This window comes from Marmota marmota, unplaced genomic scaffold (genome assembly GCF_001458135.2).
Source record: "Marmota marmota marmota unplaced genomic scaffold, marMar, whole genome shotgun sequence".
In the NCBI taxonomy this organism is placed as follows: Eukaryota; Metazoa; Chordata; class Mammalia; order Rodentia; family Sciuridae; genus Marmota; species Marmota marmota.
This window is the reverse complement of record NW_026000082.1, coordinates 26484511-26499387: the sequence shown is the minus strand read 5'-3', so window position 1 is coordinate 26499387 and position 14877 is coordinate 26484511. Positions and strand designations below refer to the sequence as shown.

The 14877-nt window shown below is 49.5% G+C and overlaps 1 protein-coding gene and 1 long non-coding RNA gene across 3 annotated transcripts in view; one reads left to right on the top strand and one right to left on the bottom strand.

Annotated features, from left to right (window-relative positions):
- Positions 1-565: 565 nt before the first annotated feature.
- LOC125620434 lies at positions 566-11254 on the bottom strand. The gene is made up of 2 exons (XR_007352101.1): positions 9465-11254; positions 566-4175 (listed from the first exon to the last, which is right to left on the bottom strand). It is a non-coding gene; the product is annotated as an uncharacterized LOC125620434 (long non-coding RNA).
- Zc3h12a (zinc finger CCCH-type containing 12A) overlaps positions 2328-14877 on the top strand; it is a 21803-nt gene continuing 9253 nt past the window's right edge. Inside the window, exons 1-2 of one of the 2 annotated variants that reach the window (XM_015485258.1) lie at positions 2328-2339; positions 14351-14353. The gene's annotated coding sequence lies outside the window, so the exon portion shown is untranslated. Of the gene's footprint in view, positions 2340-8562; positions 8850-14350; positions 14354-14877 lie in introns of those variants that run through there. The other variant, XM_015485255.2, reaches the window with a different exon arrangement.

Genomic DNA, 14877 nt, shown 5'->3' with positions numbered 1-14877 from the left:
GGAGCGCAGCTGGAGCTGCGCGCGTCTCTCTGTGGGGTGGGGGGGGGGAGACTCCTGCAACCACAAATGTTTTATAAATGAATTCAGCTCTCAAATTCCCGGAGGGGGCGGGGGACAGAGGGTGGCAGCCAGTCTTTCAGGGCGACAGGCACACGCAGGACGCAGGCGCTGTCCCACCTCCAGAGCTCGCACAGCCGACACCAGGGCCTGACCAGTCCAGTCTGCCAGGCGCCTTGTTTGAAGGCTCGCCGGGCCTTGTGCTCGGAGTGTTCCGAGTCTGGTCCATTATGAGACATCTCCTCTCCCCACGGGCACCTTCAAATCCAGATGTTGTCCCCGCAGAACAAAAGCCCCCTCCCAATGCTCTTCTAGAAGTAGAGCCTGGTCCTTTGGAGGAATAACATCTCTTGCTAAATGCAATCCTTCCCTGGGGCCATGAACCCGCTGCTCTGAATTTGTTAAGAGTGGTTTAATAATCTGTCTCCACTCCGTTTCAGATGCCAGGGCGGCCACGACAGGTGGAATGTCGCTGGTTGACGGATTCAATGGATGGAGCACCGCTTCACTAAGAAGAGAATGCCCGCCTTTTTTTTTTTTTTTTTTTTCTTCTTCATTCAAGACGTCCTTTCCAATGACACACGTTATGATGAAACAGGGATTGTCACAGAGGATTCCTGGATGATACACTTCAGTTTTCCTGATTCGAATAACAACTTTTCCAGAAAGAAGGATGTATTCAACGACTGTAAAATAGTCCTAGTTTCGGTGACACTCGTTTTTTGAAGTATACTTCGGGGCTGGAGATGTAGCTGAGGGGTAGTGCACTCGCCTAACATGCATGAGGTCCTGGGTTCGATCCCCAACACTGCCATTTAGTGACAATAATATAAGGTAGGTCAAAATAGGGGAAATGCAGATGCTACATGGCTGAGTGTCATCTGTGTATAGATAGCCAACAAGCCTTTTAGACCCTACAGAGGGTCTAGGACTTGTTGCTAAAATCTGCCATTGGGGACGGGGAATTCTCCACCTCTGAGAGCAATCCTTTTCCTTTCCAGATGGTTCTGACAGCCAGAGCTGGTTCTCTGCTCCTTGTCTCCGTGAGTGACAGTGAAGCCCAGCAGTGTGCCATGTCCTCTCTTCAAGGTCAGGGTCCCCAGTTCCTCCGCACAGTTCTTTCTCCTTCAAAAACTGGACTCTCTTCTCCCCTGCCTCTTCAAACATAGGTTGTGTTCAACCAGAAGTGAACACAGTGCTCCAGTGTCACCTCCCTGCACCCTGCACCCTGCCCATCTGTGGATGCAGCCGGAGAGCACAGCAGGGTGGGGCAGTGACCTAGGATTAGGTTGAACATTCGTACAAAACCTTTTTCACACAAAATCTTTACATTTGACATCGCATCCCTATTTACTTCAGAGGGGTCGGTCTATCATTTCATCTGGTTTGGGTGCTTTGGGGACCTTCTTTGGTCATTTAAAACCCCTGTTCCCGCCGCCAAGTGTTGTGGCGCAGGCCTGCAACCCGGGTTACTGGGAAGGCTGAGAAAAGGAAATCCTAAGTTCAAGGCCAACACCGGCAACTTAGTGAGAGCCTGTCTCCAAATTAAAAATAGAAAGGGCTGCAGATGTAGCTCCGCGGTAGAGCACCCCTGGGTACCCAGTGCCAGGAGAAATAAACAAACAGAAAAACAGCCCCTGCTTTCAGTTTTGAGTCACATGAAAGTCAGATGATGGCACTTTCTGTGCCTGTGCCTAGCTGTTGACAGGAAGGTCGAATGGGGACTGTGCTCTGGCCAGCCACTGTGTCTGGGACCTTGGTTTCCCTGTCTGGTAGAACAAGAGTACAGAGAGGACCTCAGTGAACACATCTCTGTATTATGTGGGGGACACTAGGCCAACGCTCTTTGCAAACATTGTGACATTTGATTTTTCACACCAGTTCTTTGAGGGAGGTATTGCTATCCTCCTCCTCATTCTCAGGTAGGAAAACAAGACCTGGCAGGATTTGAACCCGATTCTGTCTGGCACATAACACGATGCTCTCAGTCACCCTGGCTCACTGCCCATCTTCAGAGAGCAGGACCTCGGGTGTAGCCTAGAACAGGGTCCCAGGACCCCAGTACAGGCCCTTCAAACTCCTCTCAAGCCCTCCAAGTCCCACACAGCTCAGAAGCAGGGGAGAGCTGAAGGCTGGGGAGAACCTTCAGAAAGGGACACCAAGCCTGGCGTGCTGGCACAGGCCCATCATCCCAGCTATCTGGGAGGCTGAGGCAAGTTGGATTGAGCTTCACAATGACTGAAGACAGGATGTTTGGCAGCTCCGTGAAACTGGGGCACAGCGTCACAACCTCAGGCAGGTTGGGAAGAAAGTGAGGTTGTTGCACACCTGAGCTTGTAGTCTGGGAGTCAGACCTGCCGCACCCCAGCCAGGTGCCAGATGCAGAAGACACCACCGCCGTCCCTACTCCCAGGAGCCCCACGGAGCTTCCACTATTAACACAGATGCGTTTGCAGGAAGCAGGCCAAGTTCAACCTCCAAGGTCCCTTCCCAGATCCCTCAGGGTGAGTGCTGAATTTCTTATTTGTAACTTTTTGTTTGTTTTTGAGGCACTGCTGGGAATCGAACCCCGATTCTCCTGTGTGGAGGCTGGTGCTCTGCCTGAGCCACACGCCAGCCCTCGGTCTGTAACTTCTAAGTGCCCCCCTCCCGTTCACATAAGTTGCAGACCCTACAATTCTTATTCCCCTGATGTCATCTTTCAGTTACTATCCCTTTTATAACTGAGGAGAAAAGTGGTCCAGGGACATGAAACCAGTTACTCCAGGTGGCAGAGGGCAGGAAGGGGGCAGATTCCCGACCCTCCTCCCCTGAGGCCTGAGGTTTCCCAGCACCTTCCAGGAAATTATGTCATTTATTGCAGCTGGAAATAGAAACTAGTGTCTGTTTCTATTTCTACATTTGAACCAATTAATAGATACTTGTTTATTAATTTTGTTAAGTGGAACAGTTCTGGAGACTCCGCGCTTGTCAAATGCAGTCTTTTTGTCACTACGTGGAACACTGCCAGTCCCTGGGGCAGTTTTGCTTTCTAAATAGTTTTAGATTCCTTTTATTATAATAAGAAATGTGTAGTCCTCTGCCCATAGCGGATTACTGATGAAAGACAAAAATTCTAAATAACATTGATGCTGAAATACAAGTTCACCAGGGAAGGTTTTTGGTTTGTTTGTTTTTTTTTAACAAAAATATTTCTGTAAATCCCCTAACTATTCATGCTGGTACCCGATCACAATTCTCGTACATTGGCTGATAAATGCTGCTAGGAACCACGAAGCATCCATCCACCAGGATTGTTAAATGGGGTCTCTTCCTTACATCTTAAGGCAAAATGCATCCCAATGGAGCAAAAACACTGCACATAACAACCATGAATGTGGCCAGGCCAGATGGTGCACACCAAAGGCTCCGGAGGTTGAGACAGGAGGATTGTGAGTTCAAAGCCAGCTTCAGGAACTTAGCAAGGCCCCAAGCAACTTAGCAAGACCTTGTCTCTAAATAAAATATTAAAAAGGGCTGGGGATGTGGATGTAGCTCAGTGGCTAAGCACCCTTGGGTGCTTCCATCCCTGGTAATTCCCCTTTAAAAAAAAATGAATGTGTTAGAAAAGAGTGTGAAAATTTGTGTCTTAATCTTAAAATGAAAGGACTTCTTTTAAAAAATCACAGAAAACCCCAATTTCATAAAAGGAAAAAGGTCTCTTTGTCTACATAAAACTGAACATTTTCCCAGGTTTAAAAAAGAAGAAGAAGAAAAAAGAAATTAATATACAAAGTCAAATAACAATCAACTAGCAGGAAAAGAAAATATTTGAAAAAGATCACCAACTGCTCATTTCCCTCATCTTAAAAGAGCTCCTCCAATCAAAGAAGATAAAGGGCCAATCATGCAACAAACAGAAAAACAGGCAAAGGATATAGAAGACTGGTCCCCAAAGCTATGTAACTTGGTCTTCAATGTGTGAAAAGGAGCCTTCGTCCTCACCTGGAGGGTTGTGCAAGGTGGATGCCCACCCATGAGAGGCCATTTTCTCCTACTCAACAGGCAAAGGCGGACAGGTCTGTGGCCTGCTGTTGGCTGGGCTGCACCCACACGACCTAGGCTGTCTTCATCATTGCCTGTGGGGAGGAAATGGCACAATTTCTATGAAGAGTCATTTGGCAATATTTTCCTAAAAGTGAATCCCAGGCTGGGAATGTGGTCAGTGAGAAAGCACTTGCCTACGGTGTGAGGCCCCGGGTTCCATCCCCAGCACTGCAAAAAGTAAATTATGCAAGTAAAAGCTCAGGGACTTTACTTGTGGGTTGTATTGTATCACCCACACTAACTAATTCATATGTTGAAATCCTAACCCATGAGCTGGGCATCGTGCACAGGGGTGCACACCTGTGATCCCAGCTATTTGGGAGGCTGAGGCAGGAGGACTGCCAGTTTGAGGTCAGCCTCAGCAACTTAGTGACACCCTGTCTCAAAATTAAAAAATAAAAAGCACTGAGACATTACTAAGGGTAGAGCTATGTCACAGCCTTCAGAAGGAACCAGCTCTGCCTGCCAGACACCTTTTACTTTTATTAGGTGCAAGGTATCTTGGATTTCCAGCCCCTGAGCCATAAGGAACCCATTTCTGGTGTTCTAGCTACCGGTGGTAGTACTTTATCATCACAGCCTAGCAAACCAAGGCCCCTTGACTGCGCAAGAGGATACTGCTATAGCTTAGACTTGAACTGTCCCCCATGTGTTGAAGGCCTGGACTTCAGCCTGTGCCACTATTGGGAGATGGCGGAATCTTGAGGAGGTGGGGCCTAGCAGAAGGAAGTGAGGTCACAGGGAACGCCCTTGAAGGGCTAATGGGCCCTGACCCCTTCCTCCCTCTCTCTCCTTCCTGGCTGATATGAAGTGAGAAGCTTCTTGTGCCCATCTCACCTCACCATAGGCCCAGTAACCATGGGGCCAAGCAACCATGGGCTGAAATCTCTGAAACTGGGAGTCAAAATGCATCTTTCCTCCTTATAAGTTGATTTTTCTCAGGCGTTTTGTCACAGTGAAGGAGAGCTGACCAGCACACCTACAATGCTTAGGGCCAGTTTCCGAGAGCTGAGTGGAGGGGGAATACGTTGCAGTTGTGTTTGTAATGGCTGAAGACCACAAGCACCCTAGACACCTGTCCATCACACACTGCGGAGGTACACCGTGGCATGTTGTTACAATAGAATGTTTTTATCAACTGACAACAGAATTGAAACAGGGTAGTGTGTACTGATTAGAATGATCTCAAATCATTCTCAAATGAGAAAAGCACAGTGCAGATGGCTGTGGAGAGGGCCTCATTTGTATAAAAATAAAGAGAAACAGGCTGGGGTGCACCTCAGAGGGAGAGAGCTTGCCTAGAATGTGCCAGGCCCTGGGTTTCGTCCCCAGCACCACAAAATATAATAATAACAATAGCTGGGTTCTGTGGCACACACCTATAATCCCAGTGGCTTGGGAGGCTGAGGCAGGAGGATTGTGAGTTCAAAACCAGCCTCAGCAACTTAGTGAGGCGCTAAGCAACTCAGTGAGACCCTGTCTCTAAATAAAATACAAAGAAGAGCTGGGGAAGAGGCTCAGTGGTTGAGTGCCCCTGGGGTCAATCCCCAGTACCAAAAACAATAATAATAACAAAAATATAATAAAGATAAAGACAAAGAAAGATGGATGTGCATGTGTAAATATTTGCTCACAGATGCAAAGATTCTTCTGGGCAAGACACAGGAGAAACTGCAAACTTCGAATGTCCTGGGGAGCCACACAGAGAGGACGGGGAGAGATCTTGTCTCGGCTGCAAACACACCTGCACCTTTGATGCCTTCCCGTTGTTAATGTGTCACCTGTTTGTTTGTTTTTTTAATCTTATGAAGAACATCAAGATGTTTCTACTACTTCAAAAATGGAGAGTAAAGAGGGAAAATATAGCCATTTGGGGCTTTTCATCTTTTTTGAAAATAACAGCTATTCGGAACAGCAATGGGTCATTTGAGGAAGTGATATCTTCTCTCTTATCTCTTCATTTAGAAACAAAGCAGAAAATTTGTTTTTAAAATCACCAAATCCGTCACAAAGGCGAAGCCCAAGATGCAAGAATTCTAAACCCCCACGTATTAAAAGCAAATAAATCCCATTTGTGACAATTTCACAGCACGTAAGGTTCGATCTGCAGTGATGACTTTGGTGTACCTTCAGCTCTTAAGTCAAGCCTGACCAATTATTCCTAATTCATTTGCCTATAAATCTTGCTTTTCATCATGAAATTAATTTAAATTCTATTAAACAGTAGGCTCTGCTTATTAAATAGAAAACAACCAAAAGTAGCCCTTAAAAATAATGAATCTTTCTACATGTGAACTCCCCCCCAGCCCCATATGGGGGGCTGAATCCAGGGGTGCCCCACTATATCCCCAGCCACATCCCCAGTCCCATTTATTTATTTATTTATTTTGTGACACAGTCTCACTAAATTGCCCAGCCTGGCCTGAAACCTGCAATCCTCCTGCCTCAGCCCCCCAAGGAGCTAGGATTACAGGTGTGCACCACCACACCTGGCTACAGTAATTTTTTTTGGGGGGGGGGGGCATTTACTCAGGGTTGAAACCCAGGGCACTTTACCACACTAAGCTACACCTCCAGCCTGTTTTTCTTGTTGTTGTTTGTTTGTTTGTAAAGGTCTTGCTGAGTTGCTGGGGCTAAACTGGAACGTGTGATCTTTCAGCCTCAAACTCCCCAGCAGCAGGGATTACTGGTGTGTGCCACCATGCCCGGCTACGTGTAGACATTTTAACACAATTTCTGGGATCAGAATGATCTAAAATAAGATAAATTTATCAATATATCTACTGTATCTTATACCAATAAAATGTTTTTCTTATTAAAAAGTGATTTGCAAGGTCATCAATTGCTGAGAAAATTATTTGATCACCCAAACACGTTGAGAAATGCAAATGAAGCCTGCCCCGTGTGGTCGCGCAAGCTGTAAACTGCACAACTTCAGAGGGCACCATGCAGACCCTAATCCAAATTATGCAGGGCATCACCAGAGCAGCCATGAACATCAATCCTGTGGCTACTGAAAATGCTGGAGAGCCACAGATGATTGGGGTTCAAGAGAGGGCAGGTGCCATGGCTGAGACTGTAGGGATGTGAGGCCAGAATCTCATGCATATAGCCTCTCATCTAAGCTGGCCTCCCTTTTGGAGCCTCTAGCAACACACACATCCTAAGTTTTCTCTGAGCCTTATAACCATAAGTTTCCTAAGGTAGGGGAAGGGACTCATCTACTGCTACCCACAATCTCTTCATCAGGCTGTTTCAAGAGAACATCAAGTTATAGAGCAACTGAGAAGGAGGGCCAGAAAAGGGCCCCAACATGCCCCTAACCTTGACTCCTGTCCTAAGGGAGGCAGAGGCAGGTGGCAAAGGGTGGGGTGGAGGTGGCTGAACCCAAAGTGACATTCAGGATATCTGGCATCCAGGGAACACTGTCAGTACTTTGCTGTGTGACCTTTACTAAATCTATTAGCCTCTCTGGGCTTCTGCCTCCCCATTTGGAATGAAGAGAATTACTGCCATTCTCAAAGGAAAGAAAAACACGGAGTGATGATTTCACTGAGAAAGCACTGAAATTCAAACATTCCAGTTATCATTCAAAAATCAAGAATTGGTGGGCTGAGGGACAGGAAGCCTTACTAAGCAGCCATAAAAATCTTGAACCAGCCTCATAACTTCCCTGGGCCTTAGTTTAACCATGTGCCAAACACTAAGCTTGAACTACACCAGCAATCTGCTGGACTTTTCACCACTCAGTCTGTTTAATTATCTACAAATACAGACTTCATAGTTTGTAAGGTTTTTATCTCCCAAGCTGTATTTATGTAATTACTATATGCTTAACAATTACCAAGTGATCATTGTTACCATTATAAAGGATATTTTTGGTTGTGAGTGGCTATATTTATGGAGCTTACATAACCTAAAAGCCTAGCACTCGGGATAGCTTCAGGCAAAGCTTGATCCAGCAGCGAGTTACCAAGGATCTGTGCTCTGTCTTTTGGCTCCACCTCCTATGATGTGTCCTAGGTAGCTGCCAGAAATTCCTGGCACTACTTGCTTTTGTCATTTGTAATTAGTGATAAACAGTGTGCCTCCCAGTTGGCTTGAAGAAGAGACACGGCATTGAGATTCATTAGCTCTGATTGGCCTAAATTGGGCCATGTTGTCTTTTCTGGACCAATTTCTAGAGCCTAGAAGATGAGATTTTCTGATTTGCTTAAGCCAGCCAAGCCCCACCCCTGGGACGGGGTCATTTCTGACCAGATAATAAGCTAGGAAATTCCCCAGTACTGTCAGTCTCTCGCTGTGGCGTGTTCATCAGCCAGTGAGATCTCTGGTTTTGGGTTTTTTTTTTTTTTTTTTTTTTTTGGTCCTTGGGATCGAACCCCGGGTGCTTTACCTCTGAGCTGTATCCCAGCCCTTTCTATTTTTTACTTTGAGACAAGGCCTTGCTGAGTTGCTTAGAGCCTCACTAAGTTGCTGAGGCTCAACCTTTTGATCCTCCTGCCTCAGCCTCCAAAGTTCCTGGGATTACAGGCATGCACCGTGGGATTTGTGACCAGCCTGTGAACTGCACATTAGTGCTCCCCAGGATCTTGTGGGGCACTTGCTGTGACCACCCTATCTGTGAGTGGCCGCTCTGACCACATGGCTGACATCAGCCCAGCCAACAGCAAGCTCCTGACCCTGCAGCGAGATCCGGCCTCACGGTGGGTTCAGTCCTCCACTCCCAGGGGATCTTCAGGGTTGGCTTTCTGAAGACCCCAGGGGACCCTGGAGTCCCCAGGCCTGTGACTGCCCTTGGTGGATACCGGGGGGACGTCCACGGCCAGGCCAGGGGAGGGTGCGGCAGAGGAATGTCCTGCAGCTGCTATTGCTCACTTGAATGACGCCGAGGGCTTCCCGCCATCTGCGCCCAGTCCTGTCCTGGGGAGGAGAGGTCACGGAGGTGGACCCACCCTTGGGGAGCCACTGCCTGGAGGGGCTGTGGTGGGGCCTTGGACGGAGATGTGGGTGGGGAAGCCCTGAGGCGGGCACTGCGCCTCCCAGGCCAGCAGGCAGGAGTGTGCGCCCAGCACCCGCAGCCCGGGCCCCCAGGCCCCAGGTCCCAGGGAAGGCCAGGAGGTTCTCTGGCAGCTTCAAGTATGTCCCCAACGCTGTGTCCCCCAGTGCAGACCAGGGAACTTCGGACCCCAAGACGGGACCCAACCCCTCTTCACATGCTCAGGCCTTTGCCGGGTCCTCTCTGGCCCTTGGGTGCAGTGGCTTTGGGTAGGGGTGGCAGGGGACAGACACTCAACTCTTGGCCCCCTTTTAGGACCTACCTCCTCCCAGAGCTTCCACACCAGGTGGGATTCACCTGTGAAGGGGACACACCCCAAAGTCCAAGGAACAGCGTCCACTCCCTGTCGGCCCCTGCTGTCCTGCCCTTCCTTCCCAAGAAGCACTGTCCCCACCAGGTCCCCAGGGATGCCTGACATGGAGAGAGCCTGGCTCCCCCCTTTGTAGCTGGGCCTAAGTCACTTGGCACGTGGCCAGGGGTCCGGCTCTCGCCGCCCTCCCTCCACCCCCACTTCTCCCCAGCCATAAACCAGCTCCGGGTTAATCAGTATCCACGGGGCTTTCCAACTCCAGCGGACGGATTCTAGGGTTGGAAAGGAGGGAGTGGGGGGCAGCCAAACTGGGGGTACAGGGAGAAGAGGGGAGGCCGGAGGGTCATCTGGCCAGAGACCCCTGGACAAAAAGATCTCAAGTTTAGACTTTGGAGGTCTTCCCCAGATGGGATCACAGTCAGTCACAGGATGCACACCAGCAGAACTGGACAGAGACGGTGGCCCGTCACCCACACACACCATCTGAGAGGCCCAGGACGTTATGTGTGCACTTCCCAAATAAACTTTTGGATTTGGGGATGAACTTTAGGTTTAGAGAAAAGCTACAAAGAGAGCACAGAGAGTCCCGGGGACCCCTCACCCAGACCCGGCTCCCCAGGTCATCATCCTTCACCACCAGGGAACACCTGTCGGGACTCAGAGACGCCGTCTCAGCACATCACCGGGAGCCGACTCCAGGGCCTCTGGGGTCCCTTAGCATTTACTCCTCTGTCCCGGGCACCAGCCCAGGGCACCCTCCTGCACCCACCCAGCCTGTCTCAGAGTCCTCTGGTCGGTGACCATTCCTGGCTTCTGTGCTGTTCACGACCTTGACGGTGTTGAGGAGTCCTGGTCGGGTCCTTCTTAGGCTGTGCTTGTTCTTATCTTTTCCTGGTGCATTATAATTGCACACGACATGGGATTCATTGATACAGGATCGGCCAACATCACTCCCGGCTGTAGACTGTTCTTTAACTTGGATTTCGTCCAGTGCTTTTCTCTGACACCACAGCGGTGAAGTTCCCCTTCGGGTCACACAACATCACAAGGGATAAAGTGTGTCACGTGACGTCCACTTGACTATCACCGGTCACGTTCCCTGGAGGCCCTGGCTGAGACACTGTCCGTTAGGAGTCCACTGCAGAGTTGTGGCCTTTTGTCCTTTCCATACTCTTGTTAGGAAGGAGTCACGGAGCCCAGAGCGCACGTGCTCCCAGGGTCGCATTCCCCTCCCTGTTAGTTATCCATTCAGTACTTGATTCCTATCAGTCTGGGTTCAGGGATGGTCATCCTATAATCCAATATTCTCCTAGTTGTTCCGTTGCTCATTGTCCCCTGGGGGCCCTTTCAGTTCATGGTCTCAATTATTTTGCCCTCAGAGCAACTTTTAAACTCTTGGGTACCACAAGATGCTCCAGGCTCACCTTTCCCCTGTTCCAGCTGTAGAATCAGACATTTGTCAAAGGAAATACATATTTCTAAGTCAAGTCCTCTAATTATCTCATTGGTAATGCAATACTGCACCGCCTTCCAGTGCACGATCCAAAGAATTCATTTGCTCAGTTACCATTTAAAACATACATCGGTTTTTGTAGATCGGTTTGACAAGTTTGGTTTTGGTCTTTTCCTTTTGGTACCAGGGATTGAACCCAGGGGCACTCAACCACTGAGCCACATCCCCAGCCCTATTTTGTATTTTATTTAGAGACAGGGTCTCACTGAGTTGCCTAGGGCCTGGCTTTTGCTGAGGCTGGCTTTCTTTCTTTCTTTTTTCTTTTAATATCTATTTATTTTTTAGTTGTAGTTGTACATGATACCTCTATTTATATGTGGTGCTGAGGATCGAACTTAGGGCCTCGCACATGCTAGGCGAGCGATCTACCGCTGAGCCACAACCCTAGCTCCCTGAGGCTGGCTTTCAACCCGTGATCATCCTGTCTCAGCCTCCGGAGCCTCTGGGATTACAGGCCTGCGCCACCATGCCTGGCTCTTTTTATTTTTTGAGACAGGGTCTCACTAAGTTGCTTAGGGCCTCACTAAATCGCTGAGGCTGGCCTTGAACTTGGGATCCTCCTGCCTCAGTCTCCGGAGCCACTGCTGGGATTACAGTCATTTGCCACTGCACCCAGCTCACAACAAATAGTTTTAAAATGTAGAAAGAGCCTCAAAACACAGGAGGGGCCTGAGCCCTTCCCTAGGTCCGGGAGCCCTTGTTGAATTCTTCAGCCTCTCTGCTAAGTTAGGGGGCGTTCCACAGACAGAGGTGGCCTAGCTCCAGGTGCCCTCCCCAGGCTGAGCTGCCTGAGGTCATTCCTGGGATCTTCCCATGTCCAGCCTCACCCACAGACCCTAAGAGGTGACCAGCTGAGGAGTTCTGTAGCCTTCGCCACGGCTGGCTGGGCACAGGCAGGTGGCCAGAGGGCAGGCAAGCTCCAGGAAGGAACGGGCAGGCCAAGGCTCCAAGAAGGAGGTGCAAGAGGTGGGCGGAACGCTGGTCAGCACCATTGGGTCCACAGGGCTCCTGGGGATGGGACTAAGGTCTGCAAACTCCAGCTCTCAGTGGAGCAGGGGCTCCCCAGAGCAGCCCTGGGTTCTGCAGAAGAGCTTCAGCTTCTCAGGAAGAAGCCGCCTGAGCAGGAAGAGAGCGAGACTGCAGAGGGCAGGGAGGCATGTGACTCATGGCCCAGTCCTGCCAGCTCCCATAGCACGTGCGGGATAGCATGGGGCCTGGAGCGTGGGTGGAATCCCAGCCCGGTCCTGGCCGGAAGGAGGTCAGAGGTTGGCCACAGCAATTCAGCATGTAGGGAGGGCACAAGCAGGGTGCAGCGAGAGCCCCAGGAGGAAGCCGCTCAGCATCTCCAGCGTCTCAGGAGTCCCGGCAGGACTCACAGGGGAGGTGACATCATCAGAAAGATTGATGGAACTGGCCAGGCAGCCATCAGGTGGGGTGGGGAGGACACTCCCGCTGAGAGCAGAAGCAAAGGAAAAGTGTCTTCCAGGGCTGGCACAGTGCCCACCCCACAAGCCCTCTCCAAACATGAGGCATGATCACTGTGGCAAATTATTAGTCTCATTATTATATTAACCTGGACACATCACTTAATATTTTTCCCATCTTAAAGGCAGATGCTGCAATGAGTAAGTGCCTGCCACCCCTGAACTCTCCTGGTCCACAAGAGGGGCGGTGACAGGGACACAGGTGCACCGTGCCCGGCTGCAGAGACTGTGTGTGCCCAACTCTGACACAGAGCTGGCCCTGTGTCCCCTTGCTCCACAGTCCTGGGGACTGGAGAGACACAGAGAGGGGGACACTTGGGGTCTTCAAAGGCACAAAAAAAAAGTACATAATGAGGTGGGGTCAGGCAAGCCCAAGGGACAGCCTCAGACCTGACCCGCCATGCACATGCCCCCCTCCTCCTCGTGGTCTCCTGCGGCCTCCCCATGAGCAGGAGTCCAGGGCACTTACCTTTCCTAATCCCATGAGCCATTATTTCTTCAACTCTGCAACTGGGAAGACACATCGAGAATATCAAAGGGACTCAATGTGTGTGTGTGGGGGGCGGGGGGTTGAACCCAGGCATGTAATAGAAAAAAAAATTTTTAAACTTATATTTTGAATGGATAAATAACCAGGAGTATATTCACAAAATGGAGTACTGGTCAGTAGTAAAATAAATAAATTATAGGTAGGTAATAGACATGGATTTTTAAAAACATGCAGTGTGAAAAAGGAAGCACACGGGGCTGGGGTAGTAGCTCAGTGGATAGAGCGCTCACCTGGTATGTGTGAGGCCCTGGGTTGGATCCTCAGCACCACATAAAAATAAGTAAATAAAATAAAGGCATCGTGTCCAACTACACATAAACATAAATATTAAAAAAGGAAGCATATAATTATAGAGTGATTCTATTTACATAAAGAAAAACAGAACAGTACAGTATTGAACGATTTATATGAAGGTGGTTTAAAAAAAGCCAGAGAACGACTAGTGCCAATCCAGGAAAGTGGTTTCCTCAGGATGAGTGAAGGAGATTGCCAGGGGCACCCAGAAGGCCTCAAAAGTACAGGCTGCTTGTTTGCTTGTATGTTTGTTTGTACCTGGGAGTGAACCCAGTAGCGCTTAGCCACTGAGCCACATCCCCAGCCCTTTTAAAAACTGCTCTTATTTTAATTTTGAGACAGAGTCTTGCTAAGTTGCTTCTTTGAACTTGAGATCCTCTTGCCGCAGCCTCCCAGGTGGCTGGAACGACAGGCGTGTGATGCCCAGCTTAAGTACTGGTATTTTTAAGTTAGATGATAAATGCATGGGTTTTTTGAAGTGAATACTGTTATTCTTTAAGCTGTACCTGTACAGTTGTACATGGTGTCTTTTATAATACATATTTTTTTATTATAACAAAATAGTGCCCTTATAGGACAGGTGCTTTTGAGAAGGCTGAGATGACATAATTAAAGTACCAGCACAGAGTAAGAAGCACTTAGTTTTGAGCTCTTTGGGCATCAGTGTCCCCATCTGCAAGACAACTGGATGGCACGATGGAGACTTTGTCCTCTAGCTGCTTATGGATTCTCTATGGCCCCCACCCCCCAGCACGCCCAGACTGAAAGTCAGCTCCCCCTACCCGGGGTCATTGGAGGCTCCTGAGATGGCACTGATGCAGTGGTTCCAAGTCTCTCTAGCTGGGGCGATTTAGCTTTTTCTGAATTTCCCAAAGGCAAGTGCGCACAACAATCTCTGTCTTCCTTATAAAAGCCCCTGGGTAGACACTGTAAAGTGCTGTTCACATGTGAGGAATCATGACCAACTGACCCAGGACCTATAGGCATCCTCATGGAGGGGGTGGGTGCTTCCTCCAGTGGGGCCATAGATAACAGTATCCTTCCATGAACAGATGGGGATTGGTGTCAATGTCCCTTCTTTCCCTGGTTTTTCTCCCACTCGTTGTGCATCAGCCTATTTTAGAAGGTGCTTACCTCAGAAAAAGTGTACCTGATCCTGGGTGTGGCGCGCCTCTGGGTAACCGCTTCAACCACGACCGATCATTGGGAGTCCTGGCTCCATCTGAGAAGTGCCTGGCTGGGTGTACCTCTCTTTAAAACTACGGTCCCACCTTTGCGTACCAGATTCATTTCGCGCGCATCCTTTTAAGTTCTTCAATTTGAACGAAGAAAAATGTACCTGTTCTTGTACTGCTGGTGCGCACCTCCGTCGGCCCTTACCTGACAGGTGCGCGTACCTGGTGACCTCACGCAGAGGGGATGCCGGCGGCCTGTGCGCTCCACCCGCGGGCAGGTCACGCCGCCGCAGGGCCGGTCAGTGCGTAGGGGGCTGCGCGCGCCGACCCTGCACTGGCGGGGCGGGGC